Genomic DNA, 12082 nt, shown 5'->3' on the forward strand with positions numbered 1-12082 from the left:
AATTCATGTTTAGTTTTTTAATGAAAATGTTTTTTTTATTGCAGCTATGTATATGACTGTTGCCATTTTATCTTGGAATTCAGAAATTCTTATTTATTTTCTTCTTTTTAGAAAGCCATCCCTTGAGAGAATATTAATGAGAAAGGGAGGGCAAGTATTATCTGTGCTGTAGTAATTGAACTGAATTGCACTATTGAGCTGATGCACAATGTATAGTAGCTGGCTGTTCCCAGAATGATTGTGTGTGCTGCATTTGTAAGTGGACATATGTGTGTGTCTTTGGAGCTATATATTGTTTTTGGAAGAGCAACATTCTGTTGTGAAAGTGATGTGACATCTTTATGTGTTGCCAAATTTCAGTTGTTCTTTGCTTGAGTTTGTATTCATGAGTGCTTCCGATCCTAGTGTTTGCTTCCCCAAACTACAGATATTCTCAGGATGAGATTTTAAAGTATATTTTTAAGTAAAAGGAGACAAATAATGATCCTTTGATTTTTTTTTTTCCATTGAGTTTCATGACAAATGTGAGGGTGACTAGGACAGGCCTGTAGTGATTTAGTCCTAGAGAAAATTGATCCTAAACTTAGCATCTCACTTACTAAAAACTTTCTCTTAAGACTTTGTCATCAATTCAACACATCTTCCTTTATCCAGGGTAATTCTTCTACATTGTTTTTGTTTCCAGGATAAGTGTTGCCATGGCCAAAGCTTTTTCCCTTTACTGTGTAAGATGCATTTTAACATGAAATTAAACAGACATGTTTGGGATGTTTAGGCATCTTATTTGGAAGAGATGGTTATGTCTTTCTTAGATAAGCTTGAAGGTAAAAATAAAGCTACATTTCAGATCCCTATCCAGAGATTTTTTTTTTTAAGGCCTCTATGGTACTTTCAATTTCGAGATAGCCAAAAGTAGTATTGAATTAGCTTATTTCTGAAAACGTGTACCCTAGGAAATCACTACCGTCAGGTTCTCCGTGGTCAGATCCCAGTGGTTCTCCAAAACGGTTTCTTGGCTGGCAGCTGCAGCATCACCTGGGACACTTGTTCAAAGCTTGCATTCCTGGGCCTCTCCGGGACCTTCTAAATCGAGATCTTCAGGGTGAAATCCAGAAATGTGATCTTAGATGATTGTTAAAAATAACATTCTGATGTGTCATTAGGTTTGAGATGTCACAATTCACATTTGCAAACTTAAGGCCCTGAAAAGTCTTACTTTATTTATTTTTATTTTGACATTGCTCATTTCTCCACTAATACCTGTTAACGTTTCATAGAACTGATGTTTCTTGAAATACACCTTGAGAGATGAATTCTCCCGCACACACAAAGTTTTGAATGACCTTTGCAGTAGACTAGTTTCAGGGATACAGGAGGCCATTTCTTTCCAGAGCTTTGAGTTTTTATTTCCCTCTTTCCCGTACATTCTTTGTTTAGAATCTCCTTTATAAGTTTCGTGTGACTGTTGCCATATATACTTCTGCCCCTTTGTATCTGCGGGGCATTGGTTCCAGGACCCTGTGGATACCAAAGTCTGTGGATGCTCAAGTCCCTCATATAAAGTGGCATAATATTTGCATATAACCTGTGCACATCCTCTTGTACACTTTACATCATCTCTAGATTACTTACAATACCTAGTAACATACTATTTAAATCGTTGCTGCCATGTAGTAAGTTTAAATTTTCTTTGTGAAACTTTCTGGATTTCTTTCCAGATACTGTTGATCTGTGGTTGGTTGAATCTGCAGATACAGAGGGGAAACTGTACGTTGTTGGATTCTTAAGTGATTTCAGGATGACTCCTGTTTATATCCTGAAGCAGTCAGTGCGTGAAACTCAGTCAGTGAGAGAAATGGTTCGAACAGTACCCTGATTATTATCCTCTGCATTCTCTCTGGGAATCTTGAGTCCCAGTGTTCTGAAGGGAGGGTGACTTAGGAGCTGAAAAAATTTAAAACTGATTTAAAACACAGAACTTAGGAGTTTGAACTGAACATAAGCCCAGTGAATGCAGTGTGAAAATACAGAATGGTTGTCCCCAAGCCAGTTCAGCACACCTCCCGTAAGAGAGCAGCGGGTGGAGATGGGGCTCTTCTGCTCTTTGGTTGGGGCTCACCCGCCTTAGACAATACCCGTTAGGAGAAACACAGACAGCTGGGTGTCCCGTGGTGGGATAACTAGTCAGGCATGTGAACTAGAAGTCCTGTTAACACGAGGACTGGCGAGGGCCTTGGTGAAGGGGAGTGAGGAAAACATGACTTAAAAGGGGCATTAAGATCCTCACTATATATTTGAAGGCCTCATGCAAAAAAAAAAAAATACATTCTGTGTCTTCAGAGTGTAGGGGGAAAAGAAAGAGGGGTAAAAAATGAAGGCAAAAAAATCACCTCCATATAACAATTACAGGTAGGGCTACCTACATTTTGAACCTGCCCAAAGCCTTTGGCCTCAGGGGAGGTGAAGACTTAGCAGGGATGCTTTCAAGAAAGTCAGGCCACTGAGCATGGTGGCACTAGATAGTCATGAAATGGTCAGAGAAACTGGAAATGTCTGCTGTTGCAACGCCAGTGGTTAATGGCATTGAAGAGCTGTGTGTGCTCCTCAAAACGATGCACTAGAGCTGTGGGCAGAGAGGGGTTAGGAAGTGGTAGTGATGAGAAGGGCTTCCTCTGAGTTGTCTAGCTAGTCGTCTTCCCTCCTGGCAGAATGCTGGAACCCATAGATCTGTCTGTACCACGTTCACTATAACTCAGTGCCCTGCTAGGATGAGATGGTTTCCTTATTTTCCTTCAGGAGTTTCCATGGTTGAATCTGGTTGATTCATGGGGGCTGGGAAAAATTCTTCCTTCCCTGTCTCCTCATCATCCTTCATTTGCAAGTAGCTGAAAAAAGAAACCTGTGTGGCCAATAAGGTGGGCTTGGTCTCTAACCTCACAGTTTATCATCATTACCAAAAACAAAACAAAACAAAACTGAAGTATCTACAAGGAATTTGCTATAGTAGGCACATAACTGCTCTCCTTACCTAGCTTGCAATCATTTGGGGAAAGGATCAGGCTTGACAAAGTGAGAAGTGTCACATTGGTCCATGAAAGAGCAAGGCTCTGCATTGGCCACAAAGCATCAAAGAAGACTTCTCAAAGTTGTTGATGGATGGAGTAGGGGTTTATTAGGCAAAGTTTATTAGGAAGAATATCACAGAGGAATGTCAAACACAAAGACATGGGAGCAAGTCATCATAGATCTTGTTCAGGGACTGTTAAGATGTTCAGTTTGATGGCTGCTTCTCGTGCACAGGCGAGCATGAGAGAGAGAAAGATGGGGAGCTTATGAGTCATATTGCCCTAGGGCCAGTGAGCCAAGCCAGGATTCTGTAACCAGCAATGAACCCGGGGAGGCTTTTATACAAGAAAGTGACAAGATAAAGATAGGGTTTGTTTCTGGAGTTACTCTTAAAATACTGTGTCTAGGAAGCCTTTGAGTTGTGAGAGACTGTTATAGAGAGACCATTTAGGAAATTATTACAGTAGTTCAAAAGTCCAAGTGAAGATCTTCTTCAAGATAGAGGTCCTATGAATAGAAGAGACAGATATGGAATTGACATCGAATTATTGGCACATGGCATGAATTAGAGGTGAAAGGCTAGGGAATGACAGGAGTTAAGAACGACCACAAGTTTTCTAGACTCGTAACTAGCTATCTAATGACGCTCTTACCTGAGAGAGGATGAATGGTGTATCCTCTTACACAGCTAAGCCAGTGAGAGGTAAGCCATTGGAAATCTGGTCCTCTAGAGAAAGATCAAGGCTAGGGCTGAAAATAGGGCAAGGGTTTACTAATCACTAGTGTATAGATGAATAATAGTTCAAATTAAGCAGTGAGATGCAGACCAGTGGAAATGGTGTGGAACGAAGAAAGAAGGTTGAGGGGAGGCAGCTCGTTATATATCATCACTTTAAGATACAAGTAGGAAATGAGAAGGGAGTAGACAGAAAGGTGAGAGGAAACCACAGGATTTGAATTTGCTTAAGGAAGGAGTATTCATAATATCAGTCATTTAATAGGGTAAATACTGAAGAGGCGTCATAGGTTTTGCCAATTAAAACAGTTGGAGTAAAGTTTTAGGTGCAAAAGGGAAACTCTAAGAGTGATGGAAGGTAGAAGTGTCCGGAGGTTTGCAGTCAAGGACAGGTGGGAAGTGAGAAGGTAGTGTCTTGGAAAAATTTTGTTGTTAATGTTCTAAGAGTATGTTTATATTTCTGAGATTTGTGGGGTCAAGCATTGGTCAATTATATGCTCTTTGGGAATCAGCTTTTTTAAAATCAATACCTAGTGGCCATGTCTGCATTAGGAAAGGGTAAGCTTTCATTATTATTAATGGTTATATGACATCCATGCTATGACTGTATCATAATTTATTTAACCATTTTGCTGCCTCTGAGTATTTTGATTGTACCTATAAATTTGCATTTCTTTTTCTAAAACATTTTTTAAAAAATTGAAGTACAGTTGCTTTACAGTGTTGTATAAATTTGCATTTCTAATGCAAATACCAAATGAGGTATGTTTTAAATAGAAAAAGCCTAATCCAGGTTGATTTTAGCTTAAGTGTATTGAATTTTTGGTATGTATTTAGTTCTGCGTATTGTGCTAACTACTCTTCTTATGACATTTAATACTTACAGTAGGTACCTATGAGACAGGGGCTGGGGCTGTGCTTGCTTTACAATTGAGTGAACTAAGACTTCTTAGAAAACGTACATAACTGGCTGAAGCTCACGTGGCTAGTGAAGTGAGAGCTGAATTTGAACCCAGGCTCTTAACATTAGATTATCAATACTTGCCAAGAAATGATGAGGACATTTTTAAAGACAATGGTATAAAAGAATTTATATTTAGAGTGAATAGGATTAGAGAATTGACGGAATGTAGGGGGTAAAATAGAGATCGATTCTGAATACCAGGGTGGGGATCAGGAAGTGCCTGGGAATTCTCTGCACCAGGTGCCAACCTTCCCTGTTACCTATGACCCCAGTGATGTTTTTCAGAAAAGCGTGCTAAGGACCCCTTGGTGTGTAGAGTTGGGGGTTGGGGATAAAAATGGACTCCTTAATTTTTGGTCCACCCATTCTGTGGGCTATAGTATGTGTTTTTGCTCTGTGCCATCTTGTTACCCATATATTCTCTTAGGAAAATTTGGAAAGTTTGGTGGATCCTCTAAAATGTAACTTCCTTTGTACTGAGAGGGAAGAAAATAAACTTTTTATAAATCAATATAAAATCAACTATTGCGAAGTTATTTGGCAATTTAATGATCCAATACTGGTGTATGTAGGCAGACCATCGCCCAGGCTGTGTACTGTGTGATTCTGGGGCCGCCATTCACATCATAGACAAAAAAGCCTCACTACTGACTGTGACCCTTACTGTAGCTCCAGTGGACCTGTAGCCGTTTCAGGCTTGGATTTCAGGACAGGGTCATCTTCGGTAGGAGAGCTGAGGCATTCAAGTGATGTCAGCCTTGCAACTGCGTGATTGTGAAGTGTAGGCACTGGACCAGAGTCAAGGCGTTTTAGTCGACTTTATTCTTCTTTGACTCATTAATCAGAGGAGGAGCAGGAGGGCAAGCAGTCAAGATTGGGAACTGTGCTGTTTGTGACAGGCGAAGTGAAAATTCGAGAACTTTAGGTCGTTACGTGGGATCTTTGCTGAATGTAGCACTTGTGACTAAGCACTCATTTGGTTCCTGCTTTAAAGGCGCTCTTTAGGTGTTTTTGTTCTCACGTCATGATTTCCTTAATATGAAAAAATATGAGTGGTATTTACATTTACTTTCCCAGTTTAGAGACAAGATAGAATATTCATATTTTACTTTATCAAAGTTAACGAAACAGAAAATGGTAACAAATACTGTCTTTGTAACTCATAAAATTAACTAGTGGAATGACTTTCCCTTAGGTGCCAGATTTATGAATGGAGTGCTTTAATTATTTGCATGCCCATAACAGAAGGGTTTAAGGTGTTTTTTTATTAGTAACTAAAGCTTATATAATTGTTACATGAAACTTTAGTGTTGTTGTTGCCTGTTCCATAGTAATGCTGCTTTACTTACCTCACAAGTGTTAAAGCAAAGCAATCACATCAAACCTTGGATGTGGAAGCCTTGTAGGGTTTGTTTGCATTCATTCTGAGCACATTATGGTGAGCTTACATATGTGTGTGTGTTATATTACTGACATGGAATAATACGTATGATTACTAATAACTCTTACTGATAAAGTGACTGAAGGATGGTTTTTATCCATAACTAGTTTTGGATATCAAATGAACTTTTGTGAGTTGGATGAATATAAATAAGTACACACATGTTTGTACATAAATGATCTAGAACTGCAATTATTATTTAAATGAAGTCTTGGGAGAATAAAAATATTCTATAAGAAATGCCCTAAAGGGAGATAATGGTGGAAGCGTTTTCCAAGTGTTAGTTTTGAGCTTGTCTATATTGCATGAAGCCTCCTGTATCTGTGTCATTGAGCCTGCATGATTTGGGGTTAGTAAGAAATTTTTGCATTCCTCTTAGGATGTTCAAACCCCAAACTGAAAGCGAATCCCATGGGCAGATCTTTAAGGGGAGACCAAGAGAGAATCACCAAGAACATTCCAATATTATAACGCCCGAGGTTCTCTGCTGGGAGTGGGTCAGAAAAGGCTGAGCAGAATGGTTACATGACTGCCTGTCTTCCTGAGCAAAACTAGGGAAATAATTATTTTTGAAAGGATCATTTTTCAGTAGAACAACTCTCTTGTAGAAGACATAGATATGGCCATCACTTTAGCAGAATAGTTTAAAAGTATGTGTTTTCGTAAAATGATGGAGAAGAAGGAGCTGAAATGTAGCTATTTTTCTATTTGGTAGGCAAAGTCTCAGAGATTTTTGTGGGTGAAATGGATGATACCATAGATTTCAGTGAAATGTCGGATTTCAATCATGTGGTTTTTTCTTTCCCTTAACACCTTCAGCCATGGGATAGAGAGTAAAAGTAAAAGAAGAGCCTAGGTTTAAAAGGAGATGTTATGGATCAGATGTAGTAAAAAAAAAAAAAATCAGGACTTACGTTTAAATTTCTACATTTCCATTTTTAATCAGTTTGAAGATTGGTTAAGGACCTACCTTTGAATCATGACTGGTCTATGTCCTGCAGAGTTATTATTAGACAAATGAGTACATATAGGTTTTCTACCAGAAATATTAAAAATTTGTAGTTGGAGTAATAAGGAAAACAAAATTAAAAGCATTGTAGCATTTTGTATCTTGGTTATCATTTAAGTATTTCTAGCTACGGCACTGCTTCAGGCTTTGAAACCCAGTGAGTTGTAGAAGACTAGGGAAAATCTTTGGAGAAAGTAGATTGATTGTGTAGGCAAAAGGAGCTACTTATAACTGTGGTGGGGTTGGGGTGGAGAATGCCAAATCTGTTGTTAATAGCATCTTCTTTAATCCCATTCAGCAAGAGAAAATAAAAGGTTGACTAATACAGTTCAAACATCTGGACAAAGAAAAGTGAATAGTTTCTAGAACAGTTCAAAAATTGACTAATGCGAACATAAAAATTGTTACTTAAGACGCTGCCTCGCCAAGTCAACATTCATTTTACATTTGATGCTGGTGTTTCCAGAAGACTTCTGTGGGAGATGGTGATATGTTAAGTCTGTTTTCTATTTATCGATGAACTGGAATTTCACTCTTATTTATTATTTTGTTGGAGCTTAAAAGTATTTATACTTTTCAGTATGCTTTTCTTTTAAGAAATGATCTTCTCTTGGGAAATTGCATCTTCTTACTCCTTTGGCCCTTGTTGGCAAAGTGCTGTCCTGCTGGACATCACTGCTAAGATAAAATAAAGTTCAACTAATAGAGATGTTCTCTAGTTGTAATAGAGGAAAGAGAGAGAGGTGAGTGACCCTGCAGTCTCCCTCTGATCCAGAATGGTAAGAAAATGTAAAACTAAATATAGAAAAAGAGAAAGTTAGTGAATGTATTTGCATATGCAAATTAGCTTAATTGATACTGCTTGCCTCTACAGGGATTTTTCATTACAAACTGGAGTGCTACATTGTTCAGCTCATATTGAGTAATTTAGTAACTAATGAGACCAGTTTGCACTAATTTGCATATGATAAATGAGCTTAATTGCAGTAAATAACTTGGAGGCATAATTACTTAATTTTCCTGTGTTGCACGGCTTTTAAGTTCACGTATGAACAACTCAAGATAATTTTGCATATTTAAATTAGTTGCTTTTAAATTTTCTTGAAAAAAAAAAAAGGAACCCACCTTATCAATTGAGCTGTAAAACAATCAGATGTAAGGTTTAGAGTATCTTTATTTAAAAAGAAAGGAGAGAAAAGCAAAGCAGAAATGTGTCTGTTGTTCGGTTTCATATCCTTACCTCAGTAAGATGCCAGCATTGACATTAGGAAAATGTTTTTAATGTTGAAAGTTAATTCACAACTTCTGTTAGTGATGGACCTGAGTGTAAATTGCAACGTACATGGGAGAGAATCAACTTTTGAAATAGGGTTTATTATAAAGATGTCTTTTGTCCCTTCTCTAATTTGGCAAACTAATATTGGAGGAGTCATTTGGACCCGCCATCTGCAGTGTGCCTGTCATCTAAGTTGCTGGGCTTTGATGAAGCAGGCATCCCCCCGACCTTAGGATGTACTAGATTAATGCTTCATACTTTGAGATTGGTTTCATTGGAGATTCTCAGTGTGGTTTGCCAAGAATTATCTCACTGGTCTCCACATTAACTCAAGAATGTATGTTTTATCAAACCTCCATTCTCAAAATTGAAAAACTGAAGCACACAGAGGCTGATGGCTAAGCCATTATTTCATAATACTCTAGTGCCTTAGACTTTCACTTTGAGGGAAAAAGCATAATTTATTAGGCAAAAACTTATTAAGTCACATAAAGTCATATTCATGACTGAGTATGAGGAAATACTTTATAGTTGTGAAAGTTTAAAACCTCTCATTTAAAAAGTCACTGCTGCTTTAACTCATTGTATAAAAAACGGAAGGGAATGTTTGGGTATTTGCCACAATCTGGAAAAATAGCTCATGAAAATTTTCTTGAAGTCTCAAATCCCATTAAATTAGGTGTAAGCATCCTCTGTCCTTCAGAGATGGGCCAAAACACGTGCTAACAGTACTATATTCCCAGGGTAAAATTTGAGTCCTTCCTGTAATAGATGATCAAGAGATAACTGATGAATAAATGAATGAACAAGTAAATTCTTACCAATGTCACATTTAACCCCAGAATGATGGCCGCTACTCCCCTCTGTGTTCCCAGCCCTGGTTTTATCCATATTCTGTAAATGTGTGACAGACTATGGCAGATTCTTTTAGTTCCTGCATTAGGGCATCCAGCCAACTTGAGCTCACATCCTCTTGTGCTCCCTTACTGTATAGACCAAAATCAGTCTCTTGCTCTCTCTAAGCCTTGGTTTCTTCATCTTTAAGATGGAGAAAACAGTAGTAGTTTTCCTGACAGGTATGCTGTGAGGATTGAACGAGAGAGTGTAATTAAGAGTGCTTAGGTACAGAGTCTGGCATGGAGCATGTGTTTAACAAACACCTGCAAGTGTTTCTGTCTGTCTGTTGTGTGGTTCAGAATAATGGCCAAGTTTCGGAGGAAAAATGTTGATGCTTACCTAAAGTATTACCATTCAGGAATATGGGAACATTATCAATGAAATCCTCTCAGGTCAAAAGCAAGATAACTTGCGTTGTGGCCGATGAAAATTATTTATCTGTTTAGATAAGTGGTATTTATGTTTGGTAGTATATACTAGTTTGCAGTAAAATTTTAAAATTTGGTAGTTAGAATATATTTTTTCCTTGAGAATAAAAATCCTCTATAACGCCTAAAGGAGTGTTAATCCAGAATAATCTCATTAGCCATTTAGAGGCAACTAGAAAAGGTAGAGTTTGTAAAGGGACTCCAGATACATTTCCTTTGGACCAAAATGTGATGTCATTACTGTATGGACTCCAAGATTTGCTTAGAAAAATGGGAATAAACAGCCAATCAGAGGTCCGGAAGAGCTGGAAGGTAGAGGCAGCCATTGTCCACTGCTGTGAATTATGTTGAGGAGACACTGAAGTGCACGTAGGGTGCTCCTCATGTGTGTTATACAAAGTCCGTCATCCGTCAGCCCAGAAGGGCCCCTTTCCACCTCAAGAGCAGAAGGGAGGACTTCCCAGAGGGCTTTCCATGATGCTGTGTGTACACAAGTGGCAGGTACATACCCGCTGGGGTTTCCATGTCCCTTACTGACTATGATTTGGTTTGGTTACTGACTGGGGGTTTCATGTCTGTTACTGACTTTGATTTGAACACATGTCATTGTTCACAGAGAGGTGGTATGAGAGATGTGGGAGAGGAGAAGGGGTCTGAGGAAACTGTTCCTGCGGAAAAAACTATGGTTTTGGTCACAGGACTGCAAGCGGGGACTTACCCATCACAGAATTGATTATCTCGAGATGGGGACGGTATAGCTCAAGTGGCAGAGCGCATGCTTAGCATGCATGAGGTCCTGGATTCAATCCCCAGCACCTCCTCTAAAATAAATAAGTAAATAAATAAATTTACCTCCCCACCTAATACAAAACAAACAAACAAACAAAAAATGAAAACAACACAAAATAAAAAAAAATGATTATCTCAGGTAGCCAGGATTTTGGAAAATGAGACAGACGATAAATTTTAAAATACGAGGCCTCAGTTTGGTAAATATTTGCTGAGGGCCTAATTTGTGTCAGAGCCCAGAAGAAATATTGAAATACACAGGTGAGTCATGGCTTTGGCCTTTCCGCGTTCCCACTAGGAGTGGAGGAAACCAAAACCAAAACAGAACCAGTGTGGGTCAGTGTAACACACTAGTGGCTTTGAGTCCATGCTCTTACTTATGCAGACTTAAGCCATTAATTTAAACTCTCTAAGCCTTGGTTTCCTCAACCCCAAATGCAGGTGGTAGCAGTTCTTACCTCAGAGATGGCTGTGAGGATTATCGAGGAGATCCTCACACAGTGCCTGGCAGGTAGGGAGTGTTCCCCAGAGCTTGGCCATCCGGGACAAGCTGCACCTGGGAGGTACCAGGAGAGCATCAGTTTGCCCATCTTGGCACTGGTCAGTGAGTGCTCCCTGTGGCTGCACACTTAAAATTACATACTTCACTCACCACACACACGCACACGCACATGCACACACACACACCCCCACACCCACACACCCTTTTAAGTCTAGTTTTCACGTGGGTCTCTCTGGGGGTAGTTTGAGGGTCCTAGCCTCATTCATGTGTTCTCCTAGTGTGGTCATGTCAGGTAGAGGCTGCAGTGGAGCGGGGGGGGGAAAACAGGGCAGCAGTGTCATTGTGGTTGGGCAGCTTTTGTTTGGAGCCTGCTGATAGGAAGATGGTTTGCAAAAAGTATGGGAACATATCTTTAATTCTTTCTCAGGCACTAAGGGTGGCCAGATTATTTGGAGATTAAAGTGAAACAGAAGGATAATTATGTTTTCAATTTTAAAAGTGGAGAAAGGTCTCAGAAATCTTAGGGTTACGTGTCAAATATGAATATGAATAATTCCCTAATGATAAAGATATCTGCAAATCTGGGCCAGAGGAGTGTTCTTTTGGCTTTAGAATAGTCCTTATTGGTAGTAAACATTATTTTCTTGTCACCAGCATCAGCGCGGAATGATAGAGTGATACCAGCTGATTATCATTAATCAGGGGCCCAAAACGGAGTCAGTTTGGCTAGGATTGCTTTCTTACCTCCTTTTGGACTCTGAAAGCACTGGCTTTGAGGAAAGTTTGGGGGTGGGGATTGGGTGGAGAATGTGCTCTGTTTCCCAAGCTAAGCTGAAAGCAGACACCCGTGAACATCCTGGAACAGCAGTGTTCTACAAAACACACTTGGGAAAGTCTGGCTTAGAATAATCTAATCAACGTTAGTTTAAGATACTAAAAAATCTCTAAATAAAATCAAAGCTAAATTAAAGAGG

The 12082-nt window shown here is 39.2% G+C and overlaps 1 protein-coding gene across 6 annotated transcripts in view; it reads left to right on the top strand.

Moving 5' to 3' along the window:
• The window catches only part of NPAS3 (neuronal PAS domain protein 3), a 798065-nt gene that overhangs the window by 382984 nt on the left and 402999 nt on the right, over positions 1-12082 (top strand). The gene's annotated exons all lie outside the window — the stretch shown is intronic.

The sequence above is a fragment of the Vicugna pacos genome, chromosome 6 (assembly GCF_048564905.1).
Source record: "Vicugna pacos chromosome 6, VicPac4, whole genome shotgun sequence".
In the NCBI taxonomy this organism is placed as follows: domain Eukaryota; kingdom Metazoa; phylum Chordata; class Mammalia; order Artiodactyla; family Camelidae; genus Vicugna; species Vicugna pacos.